A 13,997-nucleotide genomic window follows, 5' to 3' on the forward strand; every position below is an offset into this window, starting at 1 on the left:
ATAGTCAAAACAAGGCACTTTTCTGAGTGCCTGCGGAAAACTTCCGCGACCAAAATGAGCCTCGAAACGACCTCGAATCAAATAAATAATGTCACCCAAGGCTTTGCCCCATCTTGTAGCATATACTACCCTCTCTCCGCACCGCAAAGGGCGTCTCAATCTGAGATAGTGCACTCTTGCACTTTCCGACTATGCTACCTGCAGAGATTTACTCCTAAACTCGAAAAAGGAAAGCAATACTAATCCTCTTACCAAGACACTGCGAACTTGGTTTGCTTCCTTGAGCTCCTTACCACGAACCGAGCTCTGATACCATGTGAAGAGAGTGGAAGAGAGGTAAGGAGTCTCACTTGTAGCTTTCACATATACACAATGGGGCAATATACACAAAGGTGGAGGCTGAAAACAGTTTTCCTCTTCTTAGTTGTGTAAAACCAAAAGAGGTCTCTCTCTTAGTATAAAAGGAATAGACGAATCCTATATGTGGGTCTCAAACCAAACTCAGCTAACTTAGGTGGCATTGTAACTGAGCCACTAACTAGAGTACATAAAGATAGCTGTCATCCAGCTATTATTCATGGGCGATGTACCAACCGCATCTGTAGCTAACAAGTCGGTGACATAAATGCACAACGGTCATCCTGGCATATCACGAGTGGAGCTCGATATCTCAACAATCCCACCCTCTAATAAAGACCTTTTGCTCTTTGTCTACTACTTTTGCACACACATCCCGAATCATGTTAGCTAACGCCTTAGCTATAGGATCTTGTATGACATATTCAACATAGTTATTGGTCTCCAAGGACCCACACGAATACAATTCAGTCTCTTGGGAAATAACTTCATCAAGCCAATATTAACATCCTCCGAGAGGGATCCTTCTTTGCATACTTGCTCCACCATTGCACCATGCGATATGCCAGAACTTTGATTCAATCCTTCCATTCTCATCCATTACCCTGACTATAGTCTCCATCACTTGTTTTTTCTTCACTGCTTGGAAAAAGGACTTGGATGGACAATCACCTTGGGCAAGCCAGGTTTGCCTACTCAGGGTACAAGCATGGGTGGCATGATCCATCCCCTACGCTTTAAGACTTTCCTCTATCTCCACTAGTAGTGTATCCAAATATGGGTCACTTGAGTCGACATCTACAGCCTTTTTAGTACACGACCATGCCGGTTCAGGTCCCGCTCTTGCTTCTTTTTCAAGGCATTCCACTAGCATAGCTCTAATAGTTGCATCCCATCTATCTCTAGGGTCTGAGACCCCTTTTGTGGCATCTGACCAGATTCTCTTAATTTCCTCATAGTACTGCATGGACTTCAGCCATTTGTGATCAAACTTGTACGGGGCATCCTTATGGATGCCAACAATCACCTCCTGGACCTGGAAAGCAAGTGGCCACCGTAGGACGTGTAGATAGCTCGAACAGACTGGCAAATAGATTCAACACTGAGAAGAGAAATCTAACGATGTAGTGTCCCATTTTGAGAGAAGGATGGGCTAGAGTTTTTGACTTATTAAAGGCAAATCCAAGCTCGCTGTTGGAAACGTATACAGGGATGATGGCGATCAGAATAGCTGCAAATAGCACATAGAGCTCTTACAGCATCACTCAGACTGGCAAACAGCTTCGAAGCTCCATTGCAGAAAGGGATGTGAGAGCTGCCTCCTCCTCTTACCGCCATGGCCCTTACTAATACAAACAACTACTCACCGGAAGCTTTGCTAGCTCTGGTTATGGTGTGAGCAGCTTCCAATTCTGATGAGCATGAAGCATCGCTCCCTTCTCCTCTCTCTCTGCTCCCTTCCTCCCCCCGTCCCTTCACTATTACTGTAATTCGGATCGGCCTCATCAGCTCTGCCACCTCTTGCCACCTTTCACTCCCCCTTGTCTCCTCCCACTTCGACCAAGGCCACCTCTGCAACGTCTTTGACCCGGACGCCATCTAGGCTTCCCTGCTCCATTGCTCGCTACCGCGTCGGCTCGCTCTGCTTCTTCCCATCCCGGGCCAACCTGCCTGCGATGCTCCCTCATCATGGAGGAAGAACGGGGGCATGCAAAAGATGGTGGAGAGCATGGAGGTGCTGTACATAAATTCGAGGGTGTTGGTGTGGAGAAGAGGTTATGAAGGAGCAACTGTGGATCGGCGAAGAGGAGGGGTGTGAACGGAGTGCGGATTGTGACAGAGAAGCACAGATCCATAATTTTAAGGAGGTGTCCTTGCCAACCACGTGACACTGCCTTTGAATGGCACATGTCAGCGCGCAGCTCTACCCGTGCCAGGCTGCAGTTCTTCATTGTGACATAAGATCAACGAACCTTCACTTCATTGTGACATTCGATCAACGATCGTGAAGCTTACGTAGCCCAAACAATGGTTTACGAGATCCCTTCCTACAGACTCTGCCAGCAAACACACTGCCTGAACCATCATTGCCCTCATAGAGAGCATTTCTTCGTAAGCATCATTCATCGTCCCCCTTGTTATAAGTCAATGATGTAGTTCTCTCGCTGCCGGGTTCGTGAATTGCCTTTTATGGGAGCTCTCTGGTCATGAGGCTGCCCGCTTGGCGCCATCCCTCTGGTGTAGGACGAGCTGGAAGTGTTGTGCACGAGGGATTGTCTCAGCTATTCGAGCTCGAGGAAATTGATGCTCATACTGTTAAACGTCTGAATGAGGTTCCCGTGTTTAAGACAAATAATTTGATGCATTTTTTTGCAAAGCGTGGCAGCATGGTGGATGCTCGTCATGTCTTTGACAACATGCCAAAGCGTGATGTAGTGTCATGGAACATTATGATCCTGGGCTATGCCAAGCATGATGAGGGTTTACGGGCTTTGGAGCTGTACACACGGATGCACCAAGAAGGTGTTCGACCAAGCGATCGAACGTTTATGGGTGCGTTAAAGGCTTGCAGTAGCCTCGCAGCTCTCCAAGAGGGAAGCTTGCAATTTATAGAATTTGGGTGCCTTGAGAAAGGTAGGATCATCCATTCCCAAGTAGTAAAGAGTGGCTTTGACTCAGATCTCTTCGTAGGAACAACCTTGGTGGATATGTACGCTAAATGTGGGGGTATGGAGGATGCAGAGCGTGTATTTAAGGATTTACCTCACCGTAATGTGGTTTCATGGAATGCCATAATCCTGGGTTATGCCAAGCAGGAAGATTGTTCACATGCTCTAGAGTCGTTTGCACAGATGCACCAGGAAGGTGTCCAACCAAATAATCGAACGTTCGTTGGTGCATTGAAGGCTTGCAGTAGTCTGCCTTCCTGGGAAGAGGGAGTTGACATGGAATTTGAGAAATTAGGATGCCGGGAGAAAGGTAGAGACATCCACTCCCAGGTAGTAAAGAGTGGATTTGAGTTGGATGTTTTTGTGGGAAATACCTTGGTGGATATGTACACCAAAAGTGGGAGCTTGGAGGATGCACGGTGTGTCTTTGATGGGTTACCTCGACGCGATGTGGTCACTTGGACTGCTATGATCCTGGGGTATGCCCAGCAGGAAGAGGGTGCCCTGGCTTTAGAGTTGTATGTGTGGATGTATCAGGAAGGTGTTCAAGCAAACGATCGTACTTTTGTTGCTATCTTGAAAGCTTGCAGTAGCCTGGCAACACTGCAAGAGGGGGAACTAGCTGATGGTGAATTTGATAAAAGAGGATGTCTAGAGAAAGGGAGAGCCATCCACTCCCAAATTGTCAAGAGTGGCTTTGAATCAGATGTGTTTGTGGCAACTACCTTGGTGGATATGTATGCGAAAAGTGGGAGCCTGGAAAATGCACGAAGTGTCTTTGAGAGATTGCCTCTTCGAGATGTAGTTTCCTGGAATGCCATGATCCTGGGTTATGCCGAGCAAGAAGAAAATGAGGAGGCTTTTAGACTCTATGCGCAAATGCAAGGCCAAAGCCAGTCACCAAATAACTTCACCTTTGTTGCCATCCTGAAAGCATGTGGCAACACAGCAGCTCTAGAAACTGCCAAGGAACTGCATTCTCAAATTAATAGGGTTGGTTTTGCAACCACTGCCATTGTAGCAACCAGTCTTATTGATACTTACAGTAAATGTGGAAGCATGATTGCTGCCCAACAAGTGTTTGATGCATTGCCGACAAGCGATGTTGTACCATGGAATGCATTAATTGCAGGATATGCCCGCCAGGGAGAGGGTGAACTTGTATTTAATCTGCTTGAGAGGATGAGGCAGGATGGCATACAACCAAACGAGGTCACATATCTTAGTGTTCTTAGTGCTTGTAATCATGTAGGTCTCTTTGAGAAGGGCCAGAAGTACTTTCATGCTATGAGCAAGCAGTATGGCATTGTCCCAACTATAGACCACTATAATTGCATGGTTGATCTCCTTGGACGTGCAGGCCAACTGGACGAGGCAGTGGCAATGGTTGAGAAGATGCCATTCCAACCTAATGCTATTGTATGGTCGACCGTGCTGGGTGCCTGCCGAAAGTGGAAGAATGTAGAAGTTGGAAGGCATGCCTTTGGAAATGTGATAAAATTAGATGAAAAACATCCTGCGGCGTATGTATTGATGGCAAATATCTACGCAGATGCTCACATGCATGAGGAATGTGATAAGATTGAGGTGATGAGAAAGAATGCTCAAGCATGGGAGAAGCCAGGAAAGTGCTGGTGGACTGACTCGAGTGGAATGGTGCATACTTTTGTGGTGGGGGATAAGAGACATCCGCAAATCAAAGACATACATGCAAAGCTGGAAGATCTTTTTTTGAAAATGCAGGAGGAAGGGCATATGCCTGATTTGGACCATGCATTCCTGGACATATGTGAGGAGAGGAAGAAAGTTGCACTGTGTGGGCACCTTGAGAAGCTGGCTATTGCGTGTGCCCTAATAAATACACCCAAGGGGACACCTATCCGCATTGTAAAGAATTTGCAGGTTTGCGATGACTGTCACATGGTCACTGCTTTCATATCAAAGGTAGAACAGCGAATTATCATTTGCAGAGATGCAAGTCGCATTCATAGTTTTAAGGATGGAAAATGTTCTTGTGGGGATTGTTGATGAGAACACTGCATCTCTAGCAGTAGATGAAAAATACTGTCTTGATATTTGAATGCTTGCATGCACGAGGACCGTGATAAGATCAAGGTGATGAGAAAGAATCCTCAAACATAGGGGTAGCCAGGAAGGTTTTGGTGGCCTGATCTGGGTGGAATGGTGCAATTCTGGTGGGGGGTAGGGGACACCCCAAAGCAAAAGATAAATGTGCAAAGCTGAAAGTTCATTCTTTCAAAATGCAGGATAAAAGGAATGCACCTGATTTCAATCATGTGCTTGGGGAAATATGCAATGATAAAATAGAGATGCACTTTTGGGCCTTGTGAGAACTGGAGCAGGTGAGCTATGGGAGATACGGAAGATGTACCAGTGCAGCAAGAATTTAAGCACAAAAGGACTCCCAGAAATTTTACTTATGCCGGACAAACACATGTCCGGTTGCTAGAATGGATGATAAGGCATCTTTCATCTCTCACAGTGCCTAAATAAATAAAAGACGGAAACAGTCACAAAGAGCTGACAAATATCAGTACAGAGTGGATGCTAGACCATCTGCAAACAAACAATTCAAAGGAGCACACATGGAGCAGGGTCTATGGTCAGCTACGACCCTTGAGTGACTTTCTGTTCCTCGACATATTTTACATCAATATAAGAAATTCAAATGCCAGGCGTGAAGATGCAGCTTTCCAGTATCTTTCAGAACCCAGACTACAGATTTCTCATTGGGTTGTGCTGCTTTGCTTACAGGTAGTTTTTTATTCTTTTTCTCATTGATTATGCTTTCTCTCTCTCTCCCTCTCTCTCATCTTCACGCTATTAAATGTTGGAAATAGAAAGTAAGGTGGTGTGTTGTGCATTTCAGGAAGGCTTTTGATTCGGGGTGCCCAGGTCTCTGCTGTTATATGAGCTGAGGGATGCATTTGGGCAATCACAGCCCTGTAAGAGCAGGTGGAGGGGAGAATTCCTACACCATTGGGGTCAGTGTTGACTTCAGCAGCACAATTTGGGTGAAACATGGATTTTCGCGTAGTCTTTTCTACAATGACCAGCTTGAGATAGTTGCGACACGGCACGGAGGTGCCAGGTGCTATCGAACAGGAATCCTCGTCCCAATTCTTCTTCCAGGAGATGTCGTCGTCCTGACTTCCTATGTTACACAGTTGGACACTTTGCCAACCTTTTGTGACTGTACTGGTAGTTCATCAATCACTCCTTCAACACATCTTACGTGGCTTTACGGTGATAAAATGGTTTTATCATGATACTACCAGCACCTTGTGGCAGTTCTTTCGTACAGAGGCAGAGCCCCCCTGGACAATGATAGTTGCAAGAGAATACTGTAGTGGGAATGCTAGATTTAGGGTTTTGTTGCAGTTCATGCAATATGGGCAGTGCATGCAGTCCACATGGAGGACTGTGCGGTCCACAAAAGACTGCACACAGATGCCCTTTTATGGATATTGTGGGACTGCCATATGGGCAGTCTGGTCTAGGCCAGATATGAGGTGCCTACCAGTCAGCTGGTCAAGAGTTATATGCAGGGGTTGGCCGGCGTGTGAGTTAAACTACTCCAAGCCTGTAGGATTATCTCATTAGATTGGAAGCGTAAATTGAACCGAAAGAGAATGAATCACATTTGTTTGCAGGGCGTGCAAGAGATCACCACTGGCTGCGATTGGCCTGTATACATAAATGGCAAATAGCTGAGGATTACAACTGTGACAAAGGCTGACACCTCCCTGTAGCAGGGGATCGTGTAGAGGGGCAGACTGCTTCTCCTCTCTTACTCCCTAAAGTGCTGCTTTGCTAATCCTGCTGCAGAGGAGAATGGACCAGCTTCTGGCCCCCTTTGTCTTGAAACAAGCACTAACCAGAGTGGCCAACCGTGCTACATGGACGACCTGGCTACATGTGACTCAGTCTGGCCCAAATTGACCTGACCAGACCCTAATCTACTTATAGCACTCGTGAATTCGAACATGTCACCTTCTTTGAAGTCTTGGTGAGGACTTCTTGCCGAAGCTTGCTTCTTAGGGAGTCTTGTCCACAGTGGATGAATGCATGTTGTTAGGACCCCTTGTGCTAATGGAAGCCATTGCTACCATCAGGTCTATGTCTCATTGACACAACACTTCAGTACATCAAATGTATCGATCTTGGTTTGTCCGTTTGAAAGAAGTATGAGTTTGGCCTACTCCCACTAAAATTTTTCTTAGTTGAGAAGCTTTTTGGGCCTGGCCAACTGCTGTAGAAGGATTTTTGTAGAGATTCTCTAACCCTTGTTCCAGCTCACAAAGGCCAAAGGCACCCTGCGCTGCTCAAGACCAAGCATGGCCAGTAAGCTGACTTCTCCTCCGGTTCTGAAGTTTTCCGACTACAGCAATGTGGATGAAATTTTCTAGAGAGATTTAATTGTGTGCCACATTTGTCAATTATTACCCTTAAGAAATCATTGGTAAAGGTGTAATCTTGATTTGACACGATAACTTTTGAGATTTATTACCCTTTAGAAATCATTGGTAAACATGTAATCTTGATTTGACATGATAACTTTTGAGATTTATTACCCTTTAGAAATCATTGGTAAACATGTAATCTTGATTTGACATGATAACTTTTGAGATACTAAACATCGGATACTATTAAGCAATGTCCTTGGCATCAAATGGTGCTCATGCATGGACTCAACATGACAAATTTTGCTAAATCTGTCTACTATGGTGAAATATATTTGGTTCTCGTCTCAATGGCTGGTGATGGCTTCATGATGAAGTGCATGCTAATTTATTAAAAGGCTTGATTAAAAATGTTTAAAGGCTGGAGTAACCCGGGCAATTTTGCACGAGGAGACTCGGTTTTTGGCATGCTTAACTAACATATTGATGCACATCACTCCAAAGGTGTGGCCAAAAGTACTTACTTTCTATTTCTTTAAAGTGTGTTTGGATATCCTCCAACCATCAAATCATGGATTGCATGTAAGAAAGCTGGTCAGAATTAAAGAAAGCAGATAGAGTTTTCCTTGATAGAACAATCATTTTCACGTATGGCAGTGTCATTGAACTATTTATCCAACATCATTGTTTCTCATATTGGGGGCCGTGGAATCTTGAGCAATCCATATTACAGAAACCATGCACTTCTTGTTGAGAGCATTGGCAGCTGCAATCTTTACTCTTGGAACATACTAGACTATGTCCTTGAATTGTTGGAAGGTCTGTTTTCTAACTTGTTGGTCTGTCCATTGAGGTCCCGAGTCCTTGTGATTGGTACTACTTGTAGATTGTTGTCCAAACAAGAAAAGCTTTCAAGTCTTGAAAGCAAACAAGGAGTTATTTATTAGATTAAGAATACCGAATATTGGTTGGAATAAACTTGTGCCACTTGAATGCAATTAGATGGCCGTGTTGCTCTGCCATTGCAGATTGGTATCGTCACTGGCAACCGCATCAAAATGTTTATCCCACTCTATAAGATACAGTAATTGCTTCCTTATATTAATCGATGGTTGTAAATGCTTCTGGTAAAAAGATGATAGGTTGTTTCATGGTCTTTTACTCGTTATTGCAAGTTGGTGGTGGAATGGCCATCTTTCTGAAGTCCTTGAATTACTTGTGATAGGCTTGGAGAATCCCCAAACCTCAAGAGTGACCAATTCATGATATTCATAGTAGGAAATGTTGGCCATCAACCAATTCAGGTGAAACTGTTTGAGCAAAAAGAAAAGCAAAATGCTTTGCAGAAAACCTGACCTCTTATGTTTTTTGGTTGCTCAATGTGAAATGAAGATTAAAGAACAATGTGTCCCTACACTGCAACTTCAAGGGGTTCAAGTACTTAGCTATGCCACTTTCTATTAGGCTTTTGAATGCTGCAAGCATGCATAAACATGCCACAAGATTAAAAATAGGCAACAAGAAATGGTTTTGATTGAATGAGGACCAAAAACTAGAGCATACTTGCACCAGCAGATGATGACCAATCTGAGAGAATGTTTTGTGTTTCTAAAATAATGTGCTCGGAGAGCACCTCCACACCAACCCAACTCTTGAGCAATTTGTTTCCTTGGGGGATAGAATATCGTTTCCTCGTCATAGATGAGCTGCAACAAAGGTTCAAGCAGTTGCATTTCACGTTGGAATAGTATCCTAGTGCAACAGATTTATCGATTTCACATCAAAATGGAAACTCTTGTCATTATTTGTCTTTGTAGTGACTAGTTGGAACCATTCGTTAACATGCTTTGGACTCTTTTGGATCCAATGTCCTTTGCTCTCTTCCCATCAACTTTTTCCATTTGAAGATTAATTCCAACTGGATACGCCTCTCAATTGTTGATTCAAGAATCACATAGCAAACAAGAAACCATATATCGAATTCCCACCACAGAGCTGAGAAAATAGCTTGAACATCACCCATGCCAAAAATTATCACATCATTGTGTACCAAGGGGTTTGTGTATACGTGTTCTTCGCTTCTTTTTGCCTCCAAATCTGAACGTAGTCAACTCCCTTTGTGTGAACTCCTCAAAATATGTAGCATCACCGGCACTAAGCTTATGAACTGAGTACAAGATGTCTTTAAATTCCATTTTGACGACACTCTTCATTCAATCTACAAATCAACAAAAGCATATTGATGCATTGTCCAAGGATCATTGAAAAAATGAAACTACTAAGTTTCCACCAACTTGCTTATTCTATTCAAGGCCTTGATCAATGGCATGCAATCCAAAGATGATACCACAGTAAAAGTGTCTCAAATGTTGACATGGTATTTGAATCATACCAAAAGTGTTTACGACGTTCTTCCATCCATGTTGGAGTCCTATGGTTCCCTTGATGCCAGATAAGTGCATCTAGTTGGGAGTTGAGCTCATCAATGCTTTAAAAGCATGATTTTTTGGGACCCAGATTGGATCCCATGATTATTTGATTTTGTTTCACAAATATTCTAATTCTCATTTACTCCCACAACTCATAGCACAAATAAACTTTCACATCCAAATATATGTCCTCTAGCAATGTTTTCTTTAAGACTTTTGTGAAGGACGATATTTTCTAACACTCATATGCATGAGGATCTTCTAGAAGGGGATCATTGTATCCATGATTTTGTGATTGGTTAAATCTTGCAATCGAGTAAGCATTTATGAGACTCTTCACATTCAATGACATATTCATGGAATTGATCTCCTCATCATACATCTTCTGCTGTCCCTTGTTATCTCGTGCCTCACCCTTGTCCATGTCTCTGCTCATTGATGGAGGCTTCGGAGGAAATATCATCTTCGAGGAAGTCCAAAGGAGGCTCAACATGGAAATATTATCTCATGCCTCACCCTTGTCCATGTCTCTTGCTGTAGGTCCTCCCACTTCTTTCTTATCATTGCTCTGTATTGTGGTATGCTCATTGATGGAGGCTCCAAAGTAAATATCATCTTTGAGAAAGTACAAATAAGGCTCAACGTGGAAAACTTGAAGCCTTCTCCATTTAAAATTTGTACATTGAATCAAAGATTGGTGATGCCCACAAGCATGCTCAAGGATGTACACATCAAAATCAATGGGCATACTTCACAGAGTAAACATCATCTCTGAGGAAGTAGAAAGGAGGCTCAAGCTGAAAAACTTAAAGCCTTCTCTGTTCAAAATTTGTACAATAGATCAAAGATCGGTGATGCTCACAAGCATGTTCAAGAATGTATGCATCAAAATCAGTGGAGCATACTTCGTGGTCACATTCATGACACGACATCAACAAAGAGAGATAAACTCTTTTACAACTTTCTAGAAGACCTTGCAAGAATGGTGTATTCGAGGCAGACATGCCAAACCATTGAAACATGGTAGAAAAAGTGCTTGTGCCACGACCATGCCAAGGAGGAGTGCTAAACCAAGTATTATGATGCATGTAACAAGTTTGGGCATGATTTCTTAGAGTGTCGGTATGCCAACAAATGCATAGCAAATGTAAACAAGGTGTCCAGGAAGACAAGGCAAAAGACAAGTATCCACCAAGGCCTGAGCAAGATTGACGAAGAGGCAGAAGACAAGGTGATAGAGGTCAGTGCCAAGACCAAGGCCCACTAAGGATTAGATGTTTTTTGGTGAGAAAGATGGTCATATTAAGGTAGAATGCAAATTGTGGTTGGAATACGTTAAGATGCTTAAGAGAAATACTAAAAGGTGGGAAATAGACCCAAAATGCTTAGCCATTCTCACCCAGGTGTCAGAGACTACTGACATTAATTTTTGACTGAGCCAATCTCAGTTTCAAAGATGACTATTGAGGCAAGAAAAGCATTAATAAACATGCCAAATCCTAGACCAAGACAAGATGATGGACTTGGCTCCAAGGTGAAGCACCTATTTTTAGATGCTCATACATGTGTGCCTAGAATGTGATGTATGTCAAAGAATGGGTCACTTATTGCCATAGCATCACATGCCCCTCCAACTAAGTCAACCTTGGGAAGAGTTCCAGCATTGGGGTTTGCATTATATAAGTCCATTCAACAAAATTGTCTCAGTACACACAAAAGAAGTACATTTTTGCTATCGCCAATTATGCCACCAAGTGGGTAGAGGCTAGAGCAATGAGGGGTAACTCGACTTGGAGCATGGCCAAGTCCATATGTGATCAATCATCTATAGGTATTGTTGTCCAATTGAGTTTGTAGGTGACCAAGGAACCCATTTTATGAATGAAATTTTCACTTCTTTGTCAAGCAAGTTCAAGGTGGTCCTGCACACGGTGGGGACCACATATTATCCTTGTTCCCATGGCCAAGCTGAGTCAACCACCAAAGTTCTCGATTCAATCTCGCAAACATGGTCAGCACATATCACCAAGATTGGGATACCAAGTCGCATGCTGCATTATGGGCACATAGGACATTGTACAAGGTAACCATAGATCCAACTTTGTTTAGGATGGCATACAAATTGAAGCCCTAGCACCTTTGGGGTTTGTAGTACCAAGTCTCCAACTAGTATCCAAGCACCAAATCAAAGAGTTAGAAGTAATCAACAAGCACCTTTAGCAACTGGTAGATCTTGATGAGCCTTGAGCCTGAGCAATTTGGTCTTATGCTAGCATGTGGTTGGGTGTGTGAGTTTCCCACAGTTGTGGACCATGTGCCCGCCGGTCCACTTTTATCTTTTGAAACCCTACCCCTCCATACTTGGCCAAACAAAATAAAAGTGGACCCGCCACACTTGGCCGGTCCAGTTTTATCTTTTGAAACCCTACCCTTCCACACTTGGCCAAACAAACTATAGATAGTGATTATTCACCGGTTTTGCTAGCATGGTCGGGTGGCACACCAGCCTAAAAGAAAACCATTATGCCATACCGAAGCATTATGATTTGGGAATAATACGTGCCATGCATGGGTGAGTGTGAGCTTCATTCCAGGCGACGACGAGCTAAGATTGATTGTTCAAGCAGCTTATAACATATGCATCTTTTGGCACTTGGTGCATTTGATACAAGCCTAGATTTCTCTACAATAATGAAGTTTCTGAGCTCTCATCTTCCAAGGTCTTGGGATTCTTTCCGTCTAGTTTTCCTCTCTACTTATGGGTCGATTACGCGGCAATGTAAGGTGTGAGTGCGAAGGAGTAGCGAAGGGTCGTGGGGAGCTTGGATTCTTAATTTGCCACTAATTTGCAGGTTGTAAGGTTTTAATATACGTGCCACCATGGATTGTCGGATCGAGGTGTCGGGCAAATGGTCCTGTTTCTTAGAGAGAATTTGCCTTTCGTCCTTGACTCGATCTCTCGCAGTTCTCTGTCGACGGCATCGGTCTACGGATTCCGGAAGGATCAGATTGCAGGGTGCGCCGAGGGCAATGATATTGTAGCGTGGCCTGGAGAAGTGTGGCTCGCTACCTGTGCGACAAGCTCACGATTTTGGGTGAGGACGTTACAGAGGAAAATGGCGGAGCGGATGACGACTTCTTGTTCCAAACCCCGTTGATTTTAAGTACAAGAGAAAAACTGTTTTCCGGAGACAATGGTTCCTTTCCAATTTTCAAGAGCAGGGGGGTGGTGGAGGCAAAGAGGGCTTCGGCTGGGTGACTATTGCTGAGGAGGGAGCAGAGTTCGCCATCGGTGGTGAGGGAGAGGAAAATAGCTACGCCATCCAACAGCTCTGGCGGTACCTGGAATTGTGTGCATGGAATCAATTGTATCTGTTGTGAGGCGATCGATGGACGAATGAAAAATCGAGATTCGCTGGGGGATCCATGCTGCTGCCGGCTTTTGCAAAGGCAAGGTGCAGGGATGAAACTGCAAACCGGTGAATTCAAGCTCCCGTCTGCTTTCGCAATCAAGGAAAATTTTCTTTCGGAGCTTCTACAAAGAATCCTCACGAGAAAGACAACCGAATTCACCGTTCAATCTTGTGCCTTCTGCTTCGATTCTGATACTTCATCGCCATCCAATTTTTTTGCCATCCCTTCCATCTTTGCACTCAATCATTGAGCTCTTCCCGTAGAATATCCGCAAGCTTGTGCTCATTTGCTTCTCCCTTCCTTGTTCGAAATATTCTGAGTTGCCATATCGCGATCCCTTCCGCCTACACTCCGCCAGTATTTACACCGTCGAGATAATTAATATTATCGCCAGGAATATTAATTCTACTGCCGGTAGTGTCTTGGGTACTGGCGGTGCTGTGGGGTGTAGATTCCTAGTTTCTCGCACGCCCCGAGGCTATATATCGATGGAAATGGCGATAGAGGCTCACCATTCGATCCAGTTGTGGTTCATATCCTGATAAGTTGGGAAAGAAAGTGAACCACGATTCGGATCTGAATAGTTGTAAGGTTAAGTGGGTTAGAGTGAGTCGGCATTCGTTATACCTCTGGGTGTGGTTTGCTCCTCCCGTCTTGGAGAAATTGTAGACCACAAACACGAGGGCTAGTGGATGCGATTATTT

General features: G+C 44.0%; 1 pseudogene across 1 annotated transcript; it reads left to right on the plus strand.

Moving 5' to 3' along the window:
- The first annotated feature begins 1,603 nt into the window (after positions 1-1,603).
- LOC147880352 (pentatricopeptide repeat-containing protein At3g26782, mitochondrial pseudogene) lies at positions 1,604-6,408 on the plus strand (annotated as a pseudogene). Its single transcript, XR_015540571.1, has 2 exons — positions 1,604-5,801; positions 5,917-6,408. The product of XR_015540571.1 is annotated as a pentatricopeptide repeat-containing protein At3g26782, mitochondrial pseudogene (transcript).
- The last annotated feature ends 7,589 nt before the right edge of the window (positions 6,409-13,997 follow it).

The sequence above is a fragment of the Dipteris shenzhenensis genome, chromosome 32 (genome assembly GCF_047967505.1).
Source record: "Dipteris shenzhenensis isolate YYH24624 ecotype China chromosome 32, Dip_SZ_1.0, whole genome shotgun sequence".
Classification (NCBI taxonomy): Eukaryota; Viridiplantae; Streptophyta; class Polypodiopsida; order Gleicheniales; family Dipteridaceae; genus Dipteris; species Dipteris shenzhenensis.